The sequence below is a fragment of the Euprymna scolopes genome, chromosome 34 (genome assembly GCF_053919585.1).
Source record: "Euprymna scolopes isolate OS-2025 chromosome 34, ASM5391958v1, whole genome shotgun sequence".
NCBI classification, from domain to species: Eukaryota; Metazoa; Mollusca; class Cephalopoda; order Sepiida; family Sepiolidae; genus Euprymna; species Euprymna scolopes.
This window is the reverse complement of record NC_136515.1, coordinates 84,845,564-84,862,090: the sequence shown is the minus strand read 5'-3', so window position 1 is coordinate 84,862,090 and position 16,527 is coordinate 84,845,564. Positions and strand designations below refer to the sequence as shown.

Sequence of the window (16,527 nt, the reverse complement as noted above, 5' to 3'; positions counted from 1 at the left end):
CTTTAGATATATCTAAGGCTTTTGACAGGGTATTGCATGAGGGTCTCCTCAGGACAATTACATCATACGGTATCACTGGTAAAATACTTAACATAATTAAATCCTTCTTAGAAAAGAGAAAAATCAAGATTGTCCTCGACGGTCGTACATCTAAACAGTGTGACATAAATGCGGGAGTTCCCGACAGGCCTATCCTTGGACCTCTACTGTTCCTGATATTCATAAATGATCTCCCCGACAAAATTGCCTCTGAGATGGGTATATATGCTGATGACACTAAACTATTTAACAGGCCCGACAGGAAAACAAATGAACACATATCTAAAGAAATGGCAAAAACAATAGAGGATGACCTAAAATCTGTAATGGAATGGGGACAAAAATGGATGGTCACGTTCGATGCCGCCAAGACTAAACTAGTTTCATCCAATAATTACAAGAATCCTTCTCTACCACCTACAGCAATGGCCAGCGACTCTTTATCTGAGAGTACTCTTTCAAACTCTTTGACCTAACGTTCAAAGGAAACATGAGTTGGAACAATTACATTGAAGGTATTGCCAGGGCCGCTACAAGGAAGGTGGATTCTCTCTACCGTGTTAGAAAACTACTAACACCCGAAAGTATCTTGTACCACTATATCATTAATTGCTAGATGACAGATAATGTTTTTAATTGCAACAAAATGTGCATTACATGAAATAAATCCAAGGTAATTTTTTGATATAATTTAAATTAAATTTTTATACCTTACTTTGTAAAAATTTATAAAAGTGCAATTTGAAATAAATAAATTCTAAATTGAATCTTGCACCTTTATTATTAAAGCCTATAGTAAAAAAAACATTTTGTTTAACAATTTTCATGCCTTGGATGAAATGCCTTTCTAACTTGTATCTTACCTTTCTAAGATTCTATTTTAAAACTCTCTTTCGCTCTATTTCGGTTTGTATTTCTCCTCACACCACAACTCATATTTTGCAACCTCTTCTTTGTAATACGGGTCTGAGTAATGAGAAAATCTTTAAAATAACTTTTTTAGATTAATTTTTTAAATTTTTTTCAGAACATGTACTATTTAAGATTTAATAAGGAAAATATTTCATATAGGTTTCATTAACAAATAGCACATAACGAGAAAAATAAAGATGAAAATTTGAAAAGGAATGTATAACTGGTTGCGGTCAATAGTAGTCCTCGTCAGCGAAAGTCTTTGTTATTGTTATTCTATTATTATTATTATTATTATTATTATTATTATTATTATTATTATTATTATTATTATTATATTTATTATTATGAAAAAAACATTTTGTGTCCTGATCTTTCGCGTGAGAACTAATAGTCCTTGTTGACTGTAGGATGAACTTCACCAAGTATATATCTTGCATTCACATTTCTAACAGAAGTACCACGGCCATCAAACTGATGAGACAATGGGAAAAATTATCGCCATTGAAAATATCTCTTTTAATTTTCACGTGATATAGTGAAATATTCCCCGAAATTAAATTGCTTTCCTAATTCTTCTTGCTATTCTTTTAAAAACGGTTTTGAATGTTGAGGCTTCCTCGCAAATTATAAAACATTTATCGTATCCGTTTATAAGTTCATCGTGTCAAATGCATTTTAGATTATTTTCAAGCCATGAAAACTCTTTGTAAATCTTTGTTTGCAGTTTCATCGGATGATTTTATCGACTAGAGGTGTATATTTGTTATCCCGTAGTCTTTGTTAGGAGCTTTTGTGTACTTCGAACGGTGCATTTCTTTGTTCTTTATATTTTCTGATAATATGCTAGTGAAATGTGTTTATAACTGAAAGGTATCATTATACTTACGTTTGTCATTCCATTCCCTACGTCTTATAATCAAGAATGTAGTTAACTTTGTTAGGCACTCAGGAAAGCAACATATCTTAAAGTCTCATTCAGCTTTGTTGCAAGAAGTGGCTGAAAAGCTGGAAGTTTTAAATCATTGATCTCAGTTGAAAGATTTTAAATTTCCACGCCGTTATTTCCGTTCGTAGTTGATGTAGAAGACGTTTTCTTTTCTATAGATTTCCGTAAAAATTGTATTTTCTCACGTTCTTTTCAGGAATACGTTTACAGAATATACGAAATTATATAGCATCATATATAACGATATTCGTTTTTTCAATTTCGTCTAGTTACTTAAACAGAGGGGCTGTTGGTTATTCGCAAACACTCTGTCCTGTTTATGCTAATTAATTTTTTTTATACAACTATCAAATTTGGCAGTTTAAATTTTATTAAACTTTTGGAAGTTCTTCAGTAAAAAGCTTCAATCTTTGTTTACAACTAAGTCATTCACAAGCAATCGGCTCGTATTTTATTTAATCCTTTTCATATTGTTTTATTTTCCAATAAAAAAAATCCCAATCACAGCCATTCTGTTACTTATATTTTTTTTCGTTTTCTATATCGAGCAGATACCACACACTACTGGAAATATTATTTCTACAGATGTGACGTATTTAATAATAAAATAATGGCAATTCATCCTTCATTTGGGTAGTGATAGATGATTTTACTATTGAAAAATCGGAATTCGACGACTGTTCTAAATTGTCGGCTCTTAACATATCATCTAACAATCTAAAAATATGAATATCTTATTTTGAATCCTATGTTATATTATACGGTTGACGATTACAATTGTGGATAAGCTGATTGTTGTAAATTACAATATTTTCGTTTAAACATTTAGTTATTTCTTCTACCGTTGCAATTTAAATCGATTTACAGATGACTACAATCACATACACTTCCTTTTTCTCAATTTTTCTTTTTATTTCTGTAATTTTAATAGTACATTACCAACGCATTCGTTCTGATCGCATTAATTCTCCTTCGAATCTTCTCTGTTAATGCAAATCGGCCTAAAAAAATAACCCTTATACTCGAGTGTCCACCGCGCCTTTCTAAATGGTGATTCCTATGTAAACAAAAGTTGCTAACAATAGATTAAACTCATTTTGTCCATTAAATGCAGAAAACTTACAAGTTTTAAAACTGTATTTGAAACGGTTCTTGCTTGAGACCAGGTATCTGCCGTTGGTAGATATATAGTCTCTAATATAGTTTACTTGAAGCATCTGCCACCTATGTAATTTGATATATGACTGGAGGAATTTGAATGATAAGCATCGTTTCTGTGATTAATCGTATTACAAATATTTTTGTGAGCTAAGGTTCATTTCGCGACCGTGCCATCATACACGTTCAATATTTAGAATACATTTCCTTTTATTATATTTATTTTATTGTTCAACCAAAAAACACTGTTAATACAATCTGTTATTGATATTATTGTTATTATCATTATTAGTATTATTATTATTATTATTATTATTATTATTATTATTATTATTATTATTACATACCATCAAGCATGCAGCTCAGCGTTGCCCATTCAACATACGTTTGAATATGATAGATTAATTCATGCAAATTACGTATTTATTACAGAGACAAGTCTCTATCGATTATTATATTGAAGCTAATACATGGTAGTAAGATCAAAAATAATATATATATATATATATATACATACCCATACACACCCACACCCACACGTACGTATATATATATATATATATATATATATATATATATATATATATATATATATAAATATATACGTGTGGGTGTGGGTGTGAATGGGTATGTATATATATATATATATTATTTATGATCTTACTACCATGTATTAGCTTCAATATAATAATTGATATATATATATATATATATATATATATATATATATATATATATATATATATATCATCTGTTCTATAAGCAAAGCATAAAACTTTCCACACTGATTGCTTAGCCTCTGAACCTTGGTCTTATATATATATATATATATATATATATATATATATATATATATATATATATATATATATATATTATAAAGTCACATCCCATGTCTTTTTCCCATAGACGAATACAAAATTCAAGCAATTATATATATATATATATATATATATATATATATATATATATTGTATTATAAAGTCACATCCCATGTCTTTTTTCCCTCGATGAATACAAAATTCAAGCAATTATATATATATATTTATAAATATATATATATATATATATATATATATATAGTCATCCACATATAGTACTGTTTCGCTGTTTCACAGCTCATCAGTGCGGCTAGACAGGCAACTACCTCAAGCCAGGATTGAAACCCGGCCGTTTATACGGCAGTCAAGGCTTCTAACCATTACGCTATTGGCGGCTGCTTGAACGAGTAGTGAGTTTTTAACGATGTTTTGATATCGTCCGAAATACCTCCGCTCGATTTGTTTACACAAAGAGATGGTAATTATTTTTACTTTCAACCCAAAATGTTATTTAACCTTATATGCTTAATGTTTACTAACAACTGTTAATGTATAATTGACTACGGCACCGCTTTAAAAATCCAAATTGGCTCAGCCGGCTTTTATTAGAATTCATTTCCTTGTTAATCTATATTGATAACTTTGTCCTGAAGCTGGATCATTCCTTATTTTCATAACTTTAGTAAAAAGCTGGTGGACACTTTTGTTTTAATTTCTCTTGTTCGCTCTCAGTGAGCACCGTTGAGGTGCACCACATATATGAATACCTTTTTTATAGTCTAGTTCTGTGTATAGACAAACAAGCTAAGGAAACTCTTACATGGTCGGCTGTATCTGAGCTTCACGTTTAATAAAATGAAATAAACAAATTTAAATCAGGAATAATTCTATAAATTGTTGATCTAATCATGGCTTGTGTATCTCAAAACCATTTACTAAAATAGCAAGATAGACGAGTATACAACAGTCATGGCCAATTGATAAGTCTATTTTCATTAGTTACTAGATGCTGCGCCGCTTCGGAACACACAATGCCCAGTCTAACACAAAATCGAGTAGATTTAACATTGTCTTGAAATCAGCACTTACCATTTAAACATGGCGCATGATAAATCCCCATATGCACAAAACAAAATCACTGATAATACAAAAATACCCTAACTAAGGGTAAGGATAATGAGTAAACGTTGGATAAAATGATGGTTAAAATTTTTACGAACTTGCCAGGATTCGGACCTGGAATCTTCAAATCCGTAGTGAGACGCCTTATCCATTGCGGCACAAGTCGTGTCTATATGCCGAAATATGTTACCGCAACTGCATATGGGCAGTCTAATTTCCGTTGACATGTGCAAGTAACTTTTTCTACAATTCCACGAAACGTCCCAAAACCCCTTATTTCGGGCTTTTTATGTGGCTCAGCGTTGTTTCTTACGAACTAGATATAGAAAAGGATAATCTAGGAATTACACCTTTCCGGGGAAAAAAATTGTTTTTCAATTCGGTGCATCCGTTCAAAGTTTTATTGGCATATATATATATATATATATATATATATATATATATATATATATATATATATATATAGCATTTTATTTATAATATAGATTACATTAAACCGTAAGTAAAGCTGTCTTACATTTTCCACAATTAGTTCACTTGCAGTCGATAATCGCTTATACTGATAAATGTTTAAGTATATTTTTTTGCAGAAATTGCTATAACGCCATTGAGAAATGTACGCTGGATTCAAGACCCATTATCAAAACCTTACCGGTTATCTAAAATTACTCCATAAAAATAATATTATTCGGTTTTAGACTTGTTCACTATTGTTCTCAAGAAAGTTCATATATAAATGCTTAAAAAGCCATACATCTTTTTTATTAAAACGAATCTAACATAATTTGAATTTTGCTTTTTTGTCGATCGTATGAAATACTTGTCAAGGGGTTCAAATTTAATTTCCTATTGCTATTCGTTTGGTTCGAATTTCATCTCCTCTCTTCAATCACAAAAAAACGAACATGATAACGTTATTTTTATATTAAAAGAAATGATTAATTTGACTGTAAATCAAGAGACAACAAGCCGTGTCTGTTTTTCATCATAATAATTTACACTATTTTTTATATGAATTTATTGGATTTATTAATGGGCGAAAATTTGTTGTATTGTTAGGGAAAACTAATATGTTCACATTTATAATAAAGTCAATCTATAAACCTAAACCTCATTTGCATATTTCTTATATATTTCTTCGCAGTTCTTTTTATAATCGTATTATTCTTTTCTCTTTTTTTCCGTATATTTACTATACCTATCCTTCATACTATTTCGATCCCGTCTCCAATAACATGTTTCTTAATAATATAAATACAACGAATCAAGCGAACTTCACACACACATACACGCACACTAAGATGAACGGAAAAAGAGGGGGGCACAGAAGTTAAATATACGAGTACAAACCAGTATATATATAAAAAATAAATCTCAAAAGTAAAAATTAACAAAATCAACTCGATTGTACGATCGTTTCGGAAACAATGTTCATTTTATAAAATTGACAATAAGTATTGACAATAATTTAACAGAAGTTTTGTCGTTTAAAACATGATCTCCTCATCAGCAAAAATAGGGGGGGGGGAGTTAACGACACCAAAATTAAACTAGCATTTTATTCGTGAGTAAAGCAGATATTCCTAATTTATCTCCATTATAAAATTTGTTGTATGTTCCGTCGGTCTATCTTTTGGCATGTTTTTATATTTTGTATTCGAATTTTAATAACAGTTTATTTGGGTTGTTTTCTTTTCGAAACTGATGTTTAATGCACAATTATGACTCATTTTACTCCCTATTACTATAGTTATAGGAAACCTATACCTATTGAGCTTAATATGTATCTTAAGTACATTGGACACTGTTTTCTTTTAAAAAGTAATAATACATTTACTAATACATTAAAATAAACTCAGGTTTTTAGACTCCAGGTCTAATTCCCTTTAATATATATATATATATATATATATATATATATATATATATATATATATATATATATATATATATATATATATATATATATACACATATATATATATATATATATATATATATATACATATATATATATATATATATATATATATTCAATCCTTCAAGAAAACAGGAAATTACATAATAATTACATTTTCAGATGTAAACATGTAAATCTTTTTCCTCTTTACTCCAGCAACGTTTAAGAAATGCAGACGTGATATTCTAGCATAAGTAATCGTCACAAATAAAGCCAGTTAGCACACAAGCATATACCTTTCTTTCAAACAGAAAACACTTTCTGAGCACATTAATTTTAATCGATTTTTTGCACATAGCACATGTATTTATGTTAAAACGATTTGATTGTTTTTTTTTTCTTTTTTCCTTTCGGGGGCATAAATCGTCTTGCAAGATTAACGATACTCTACAAAACCTTTAACTATCGATATGGATAAAATTACTAAAAGGATACAATTTTTTAAATGAAAAAATATATATATATATATATATATATATGCGGGTATTAGTCACGTTTCTCTTTGGCTCTCCCCCTCCCCATCTCTCTCTCTCTCTCTCTTACTCTTTCTACTTTACTCATATTAAAGTTCCTATTCCTTTTTTCTGATGTATTTAAAACTATATTCGATTCAACTCCTTATGAGAATGTAAAAAGCATTAATTATTCTTTTAAAAATATGATTAGAAAAATGACAAAAAATAAATACGTATATTTAAGTAATGAAGTTCGGTTATAGTCAATTTTCTCTAGCGAACAATGCCATGCAGATATCCACGTTATATATATATATATATATATATATATATATATATATATATATATATATATATATATATATATGTGAGTGTGTTGATAAAAATCAATTTGAAAAAATATAGAAATGTTTATATCTTTAATGTTTTTGTTTCCTATGTGTCGACGTGTAGGAATACAAAAAAGTCCGTCGAAAGAAAAAAGATCAACCATAATCGCTATTGTATAAGTTCTACTACAACTGATACATATGTTTTCTTGTCCGCCAACAATATTACGATTTTTTAAAATTTTTTGATAACAGCGTCTCTAACGCTAGCCATCACATTCTTCCAAAATACACTATATTCAGATTTTCCCCTGGATATACCATACCTATTGATGCGCTTCATATCTCAGCTCGACATCTCTTTGTTGCAAGGGCCTGATGCTCAGGATTTCTGACCAAATTTGTAAATATTAAACAACCGTACCTGTAGACAAGTCTAGCCTAAAAAATCAACTTTAGATTATTTTTTAAGCAAAGGTTGCGTTCGAACTAAATCTTTCTTTTTTAGAGTATGGTTGAAACAGGATACTTGACATTTGTACATTAAACTTTAATGCAAGTAAATTAATGTAAAACTAATTATATAATATCAACGGATTTTTTTAATAAGACCTGCGTGCGTTCCAATTATATGTTTCGGTTTAGGGCATAACCGAACAATAATACTGGATTTTTGCATTTTAAGAGAGAAGCGCTTATTTAAAAAGACATGTATGAAATTAACAGTAGATTTTGTACAATGCAATATACTATTACAAGGTATTGTGTACGAAGTAATATTAAGGAGTAATGTAAATCATCATCCCGGTACATAAAAGTGAGTAGGCTCCTTACTTGTTAATCGATTTAATTGGAAAAAAATGGGCGATTTTAACCGATTTCGATGACAGTAAATATATTACAGAGGGAAATATTGTTTATACTCACTCAATCCTGGAATACATCGAGTTTCCTTGCAAATTATATATATATATATATATATATATATATATATATATATATATATATATATATATATATATATAAGGGAGTAGTCACCAACAATGTGTATTTTTTAACATGATTTTATTATTCCGTGTCTTGGTTTTTTCATTGAAAATTATGTTTGGATCATTGTAATAATGTTTTTAAGTCATTGAAATCGGTTACGCGCGTTTCAGACGGTCTGTGATGCGTCCTCGTCAGAAATTATTTTCAAATGTGTAAAAATGGCGATTTTTGTAGTTAATTTGAAGTTTTTCCAAGGGGTGGAGGCTTGTAAGTGTTTATTATTCATTGGTATGCTGAATTTTTATTGCTTTGTTTTTTTTTTATTTCTTTTTTATTTGGCTTGTCCAGGGAGGCGTTGACCTCGCTGTAGTCGCTATCTCTTTCTGCTAATGCTTTTTTTTTCTTTTCCTTTAGGGTGGGGTAGGGTGTGTGTGTGTGTGTGTGTGTGCGTGCGTGTGTGTTTATGTGTGTGTGTGCGCGTGTGTGTGCGTGTGTGTGTTTGCTTTTATATATATATATACACTAATGTGTGGGAGCGCCCTTCTTTGCTCCCATTTACCCAGCCGTTAATACTCATCAATATTATATTATAAATTGTCCAGATTTCTTATATATTATTATAGAGTCGTGATTTCAAGACCACCAAACCGTACTTGGGTGCCATCAGCCAGAATCGAAACAGTAACTGCAACATTCGAAGTTCGAACTATTAACACTGCGCAGACGGCACACGCATATGACAACTTTAAAATATGACAACCTTAAAAAAGAAAAAGAAAATAAAAATAACCAAAGATGAATGTACTAAATATTTAACGCTTTTTTTTAAATTTCTACCCATTTTTGCTCCTTTTTTTTTTTAAAGCTAAACACCCATAAAAGAACGGTTCGTAAAAAATCCAATTATTTGCGGCCTTAGCTCTATTCACTGAAATTTCGTTTCGGCGGATACAAAAATTGAAAATATGGAGCCATGCATGTTTATAGCCTTTATACATTAAATATAAATATAAAAAGTGTTTAAGGACACTTCACAAGTATATGCTTTACAACATTTGATCTACAACAGAGAAATATGGTATATAGGGTAATCAGACATATATATATATATATATATATATATTTGAAATAAAAATTTTATTTAGACCATATACATACAAATACATGCTTATGTATCCATCAATGCTTCAATTCGAGTTCTGTATGAAGCGTTAAGTTTACTAATGTATACCTCCAATAGTGTAATATTCGTGATTTGCATTGAATGCAGTCAGTGTAGTGGAACATGTTGTATGGTGCCTGTTTTATGTTCGATTGTGTGCATGTAATAAATATGTGTGTGCGCATGTGTGTATATTCATGTATGTATTCGATTCATATATTGACTATATCATTCAATATCATGTATATTTTTCTTTTAGGCGTTCTCTCATGTGGATTACTGACTGGAATTACCAGTGATTAACGTTGGAAAGCATAAAGCAAGAAACAAAGGTAAGCCTTCGCCACTCCTTCACTCCACCTACACGTGAAGAATGAAAATCTGAGAAATATTGAAACAAATTTGGAATGAACAAAATAAAAAAAAATAATCAATAATTAGAAAAAAGAAATTATTTTAAAATCCAATGACATTTAAAGAAAATGATGTCTGACAGTTATTTCAAACACTTAGGCAAAATCATTAAGGAAAGACATGCATACTAATACTATTAGCCATGCTAGTCGTAAGAGTAGTGGCAGTAATAGTAGTATTTATAATAATATTAGTAATACTATTATTATTATTAATAATAATAATAATAATAATAATAATAATAATAATAATAATAATAATAATAATAATAATAATAATAATAATGTCAGTGGTTCGCTTTTAGAAATGTCCGTGGGCATAGAATTAATCTAGATGATGTAGGGTCTGATATCTAAGTAAACTCCCCGGAAATGTTAGCATTAATGTATCAAACTTACACTCCCCAATCCCCTCTAACAACTTTAGCATGACAAAATACCCCCGCTCTGTTGTAAGGACTCGGACAGATATATGTGCGGGTTTGAATCTATATTCGTAGCATCCTCATTTTCAGTAGAGAAAAACGTCCTGAATCGGATGACCAGTCTTTATGTGCTTTCGACTAGCCTTCCATCACTTCGTTAGTCAATTGTATTTTCTGTACTCTTCTCCCTTCAGTCGGAATTGTACCCTAATTGATTAGGTATCTGATAGTATAGATGCAGCACTCTCCTTAGATAGTAAAGCCCTAATACATGTGGTTTAATACCCATCATAAAATTGTTCTGGTTTCTCAGGGCACCGATGCAGCTGGGCGCTCTACTTCTAGTTCTCTTTAGCCTCAAAGAGGCAGTAATGTTCTCAACCCGCCTTCCAGATTGTGGGCCACAGCAGGCTTACATTCTAGACCTATTCCTCACCACAGTACCTCAGGGCTGTGTGACAAATACCCACAGTCTACATGAAAACACAGACCGCATAGCAGTATCAGTTGACATCACACTTAAGTCTTAACCCCAGAGGACCCATTGCTCGTCAACAAGATACTACAACAGACCTGATGGGAAAAACATTAGATAACCCACTAAACATGATCCATGAACTGATATCTTCCCTCTTCCTGCTGAAAAAGGTGCTAATTAGATAACCGTCATGGAAGCATATGTTCCCACACGGAAGTATTGTTATATAATTTTTGAACAGGAGAAATTAACTGTCATTTATCCGTATGTCAATCTATCTATGTGCATCTATTGATCTAGCTTTTTATCTATCTCGATCTAACTATCTATCATACTGTTGAGGTAAACAAGAGATGGGATGTGAAGCTATGTTTTGATAAAAGTTGTCAAAACATCTGGAGTTGTAAAATGGGCAAGTTACACCGGAATCTCTAATAATAGCTGAGGGACAGGCGTGATTTTAGTAACGTTTTAAGATTGACTAGACAGTGAGTCAAGGTTGTAATTTAGAGGCTAAGATAAGCAGATAAGTTAACAGTTGTCGCTCCCTTTGGAGGAAGCTGACGTATCTAAAAATTTAGAACTAGAATTATCCACCCAATCAAATAACTCACTTTCCATTCTTCTGCGATCATCACCTGGAAAGTGATTAAAAACTATATAAAACCTACCAGCGTCTTGAATTTTGTATGCATTTGCGTTTTTCCAAGAAAAGGTGAAATTTCCTGGTGAACGGAAAGACCAACGCCGCAGTTTCGAAGTTGATAAGCTATGTCAAAATAAGCTATGTCAAAATACATATATGTGTTTATGTTATCTCTGACACACATGCACGTAACACACTTAGACGATCAGGGAACGAACAGAAATATGTCACAAAGACAATATAGTGTTCAATTAGTGAAATATCTACCATTATAAAGATTAGGCACCTCACACAACAATTACACAATGTATAAATGAAGCCATCCATAATGGTATTATAGCAAGCTCCACTACAGATTTTGCAGCTACCAATACACAAAAGCAGCTTGCATTCAGTCGGTTCGTACGTTACAAATAAAATACAAATTTGCAAAACTAAACTAAATTTTTATATACCCGTCTAAGATAATCGGCAAGATAGGGCAATCGGGTTGTCATTGATGGACGGACACATCAGCAGTTTTCTATTAATGCGGGAATACGGCAGGGGTCCAACCTTGGGCCACTATTATTCCTTATATTCATAAACGATCTCCCTGATAATATTGTGTCAGAGATGGGTATATTTGTTGATAATACAACGCTCTATAACCTACTGAGGGGGGAACGGATGTCCATATACCAAGGACAATAAGAGATCGTATGTAAATGGCCTCCTGGCCGTAGTGGAATGGGGCCGCTAATATATGGTAACATTGAATATTAGTAAGTTACCTTCTTTTAACAAATACAAGACGTCTCTTCTAGCGCTTATATTCTATGACAAATAACACCTTACCTAAGAATTCTCCCTTTAAACTACTCGGCCTACTATTCACGGGGAATATGATCTGGAACAAATACATTGGATACATTGCGAATGCTGCTGAAAAAACGTTGGTTGTCGAATTAGACAACTACATACACCTGCGAGTATCCTTTTCATTTTGACAATACTTTCCCTCGCCCATGCATAGAGCATTGTTGCTACATCAGGGCTGCTGCATCGACCACTAACTTTCCCTCTTTAATTGGGCCCCAAAACAAGTTTATACCTAATAGGTCCCACTTTGACAAGTAAGCTCCAACCACTGCCCTATAGCCACAATGTTAAATCCCTGGGCCTGTTTTACAAATATTTGAATGGAATTCTCCCTGATGAACTCGTTGCTCTTGTACTCCTATGGCGTACATATCCCTGACAAGCCCGCGTAGCAACACTCTTGTACTGTTGAAGATCCTAAATGCCAGAAAGCTTTGTATTCCACTAATTTCTCTCCTTGGACAGCCAGACTTTGGAATTCTCTTCCTGTTGTATGCGTCCATGACGGTACTGATATGCAGAAGTTTAAAAGTAATATAAACTAACATCTTGTTAATCTTTCCTTGAGATAGTACCAAATTGTAGCCATTTACATCCAAGTTGCGATACGATTTGTTTGGAATAGACGTGTGTCAAAAAGAAAGTTCTGATTCTTGTATTAATATAACAAAAAGAACAAACAGCAAATCCAATGCCGATAGGCCTGGTAATCAAGTTCGGAATGATTAATTTTATTAAACCGTTTCCAAACGCAATAGCATTCCCAAGAAGAAAATTAAGTCACGGAATATCTTTAGAGAAAAGAGAAAAAGAAAACAAACAAATGAAATTCAGATCAAATTTAATCCGTAAATGTATCAATAGACTTGGCGCAGACTTACTTGGTCATGTATTTACTTGTTTTGTTATTAGTATATCATATTTATGTTCTAAATACTTACGCGCGGATCCTATTTTGTTGACAAGTTATGCCCATACATATTTGCAACCAAAATTATTGGATAGTGTTGAGTATTCTTCTCATTTCTCCTATAATCATTTATATTATTTGACATTTTTTTCGACTGTTTTAAAAATGAGCTAACAAGAAAAAAAAATAATAGTCATCTATAACTATTTTTTCTTATATTTTCATCTGAGCAAGAGGGCACTGTCTTTGAAACTCCATGAAATAAGTAGCGTTCAACATTACTTCGTAGTCCTTGTTTTGAATTAAATATTGTAAATTTAGTTCTAAAATATTTGGGTTTTTCTACTTTATATATATATATATATATATATATATATATATATATATATATATATATATATATATATTATTTTTATTAGATAATTATCCACTGACACGTGTTTTGTCGTCTCCGACTCATCAGAGTGGCTGTATCTTGCGAGATTCGAAATCAGGACCCAACGGTAATGAGCCTAAACCCTTACCCCTGGACCATATCGCGAGCTGTCTGGATATATCGCGATTTCCTTAGATGCTGTTTTGTTTTGGTTTTAGCGATATGTTTTGAATGAATTCGATCATTTACGAAAGTGCATTTTTACCTAAATGCGAGTTGGGAATAATGTACAGCCACTCTGATGAGTTGTAGAAGACGAAACACGTGTCAGTGGATAATTATATTTTAAAAATAATATACATACCGCTCCCCATGTGGAGGTACCAAATTGGTTAAAAGGGGAAATTATTCCCAACTCGATTTTAGGTATAAATGCACTTTCGTAAATGATTGAATTCATTCAAAACATATCGCTAAAACCAAAAAAAAAAAAAAAAACACATCTATATATATATATATATATATATATATATATATATATATATATATATATATATATATATATGTGTGTGTGTGTGTGTGTGTGTGTATGTGTGTGTTTGTGTGTGTGCCCGCGCGTGTGTGTTTGTGAGTGTTTGTATGTGTCCGTGCAATAGTTGACAGCTTACGATAATAATGCGATACAAAATAAGATCATACTCCTTATACGTAGTATTGGCCTTCCTTTCAATACGTTTCTTTTCCACTAATTAACGAGTTTTGTCTTTGTTTTTCAGACTTTCCGTTTCACAACAATATCTATCTCTTCATTTCTTTATATATATATATATATATATATATATATATATATATATATATATATATATATAATTGGAAGTATTGTTTAGTTTTTAAACAAAAAAAGACACAATGTGTCTTCCAAAGAGTGGCCAAGTTTTAGACAGAGCGATTGTGAGATATTCTTGGCCTGATGATGTGATTTTCCTTAGCAGGGTGGTCACTGAAACATATTTTCATATGTGTAGCCACTAGTTTTCATATTCCACACATTTATATATATATATATATATATATATATATATATATATATATATATATATATATATATATAGAGAGAGAGAGAGAGAGAGAGAGAGAGAGAGAGAGAGTTATAATTTGGTAAATCAAAATTATTGTGTTTTATTATGCAAAGCGGTGATATAATTAAAAAGTAGTATTTATTTGTTTCAAGGTTTCGAATGGGCTATTCTCGGAAAACAGTTAGTAAAATGACTTTCTATTGACTGGCTATAAGTTTGCATGCTAGCAAACAATTATAAATCTTAAATATGTGAGTTTTTTTTTACACAGTGATCACCACTTATCAAGGACCGGAAGCCACTCAGGGATAAGGGTTATTGCAAGTACATTACGTTAGTGTGGAGATTTGATGAAGTGTTTACTTTGAGGGGCTGTCATTAGGAATTTGTTAACGTTGGACTTGAAGACATCCAAGTTGTAGTCAGGTGGGAAGCAGGCAGACGGAACAGAGTTCCAGACGCGTGCAGTTCAAAGAAAGAAGCTTTGTTCATGGAATCCACGTTTTGATTTATGCACAGATAAAGAGTGGGGGGAAATTTTTCACAGTGGATTCAGCTAGACGGGTGTTTTTCGTGAAAGATTGGCGAGGGGGGACCAGAGATTGGAGTTCAGACGAGCACCTGCCATGGAAATAACGATAAAACAAGGATAGGCTCGCAACGTCTCTTCTGTGGGAGAGAAATTGTAGGGTAAAGAAAAGGCCATCCCCCACTAAGCCACGAAGTCTATTTTGTACTCTGTCAAGGCAGGATAAGCTGTTTTTAACAGTTCCTGCCCAGATATGGCAATAGTATTCCATCCTTGGACGTACTTAGCTTTTGTTAGTGAATAATTGTCTAAATATATATATATATATATATATATATATATATATATATATATATATATTAATATATATTTATTTATATATATATATATATGTCTATATATATATATATATATATATATATATATATATATATATATATATATATATATACAGTGATGATCATATTTATTGGCACGGTAAAATAAAAGTTAAATTTTGTCTAATAAATTCTAAAAAAGGGATTAAATTAAAGAAAATAACAAAGTATATTATGTATTTTTAACTGGCCTTTCCGATGCAGCAATCGGATTTTAGAAAAAATAAATAACAAAGGAAGAACAAACATAATTGCAAAAAACCCTTGTTCAAAATTATTGGCACGGCTTTGTTTTTCTTTTAGTATCAGTATAATATCAATCAATTTCCGGTTTACGTGCTTTCTGAACTTTTTTATAGCCATATTATGCTTGTTTAACGCTAATTCAGTGAATAATTTTTTTCAGATAATTTTTAGATAGCGATTTATTTAAACTATTATAAGTGACTAAATTATAATTTTCAATCGCCATGGTTAAAACTAAGGAACACAGCGAAGACGTCAGAAAGCTTGTAGTAGCATGCCATACCAATGGG

General features: G+C 31.5%; 1 protein-coding gene across 6 annotated transcripts in view; it reads left to right on the top strand.

Moving 5' to 3' along the window:
• Nucleotides 1-16,527, top strand: part of LOC145259312 (uncharacterized) — a 2,114,304-nt gene that overhangs the window by 580,966 nt on the left and 1,516,811 nt on the right. For all 6 annotated transcript variants that reach the window (XM_080117200.1, XM_080117201.1, XM_080117198.1 and 3 more), the window contains exon 2: nucleotides 10,157-10,229. The gene's annotated coding sequence lies outside the window, so the exon portion shown is untranslated. The remainder of the gene's footprint in view (nucleotides 1-10,156; nucleotides 10,230-16,527) is intronic.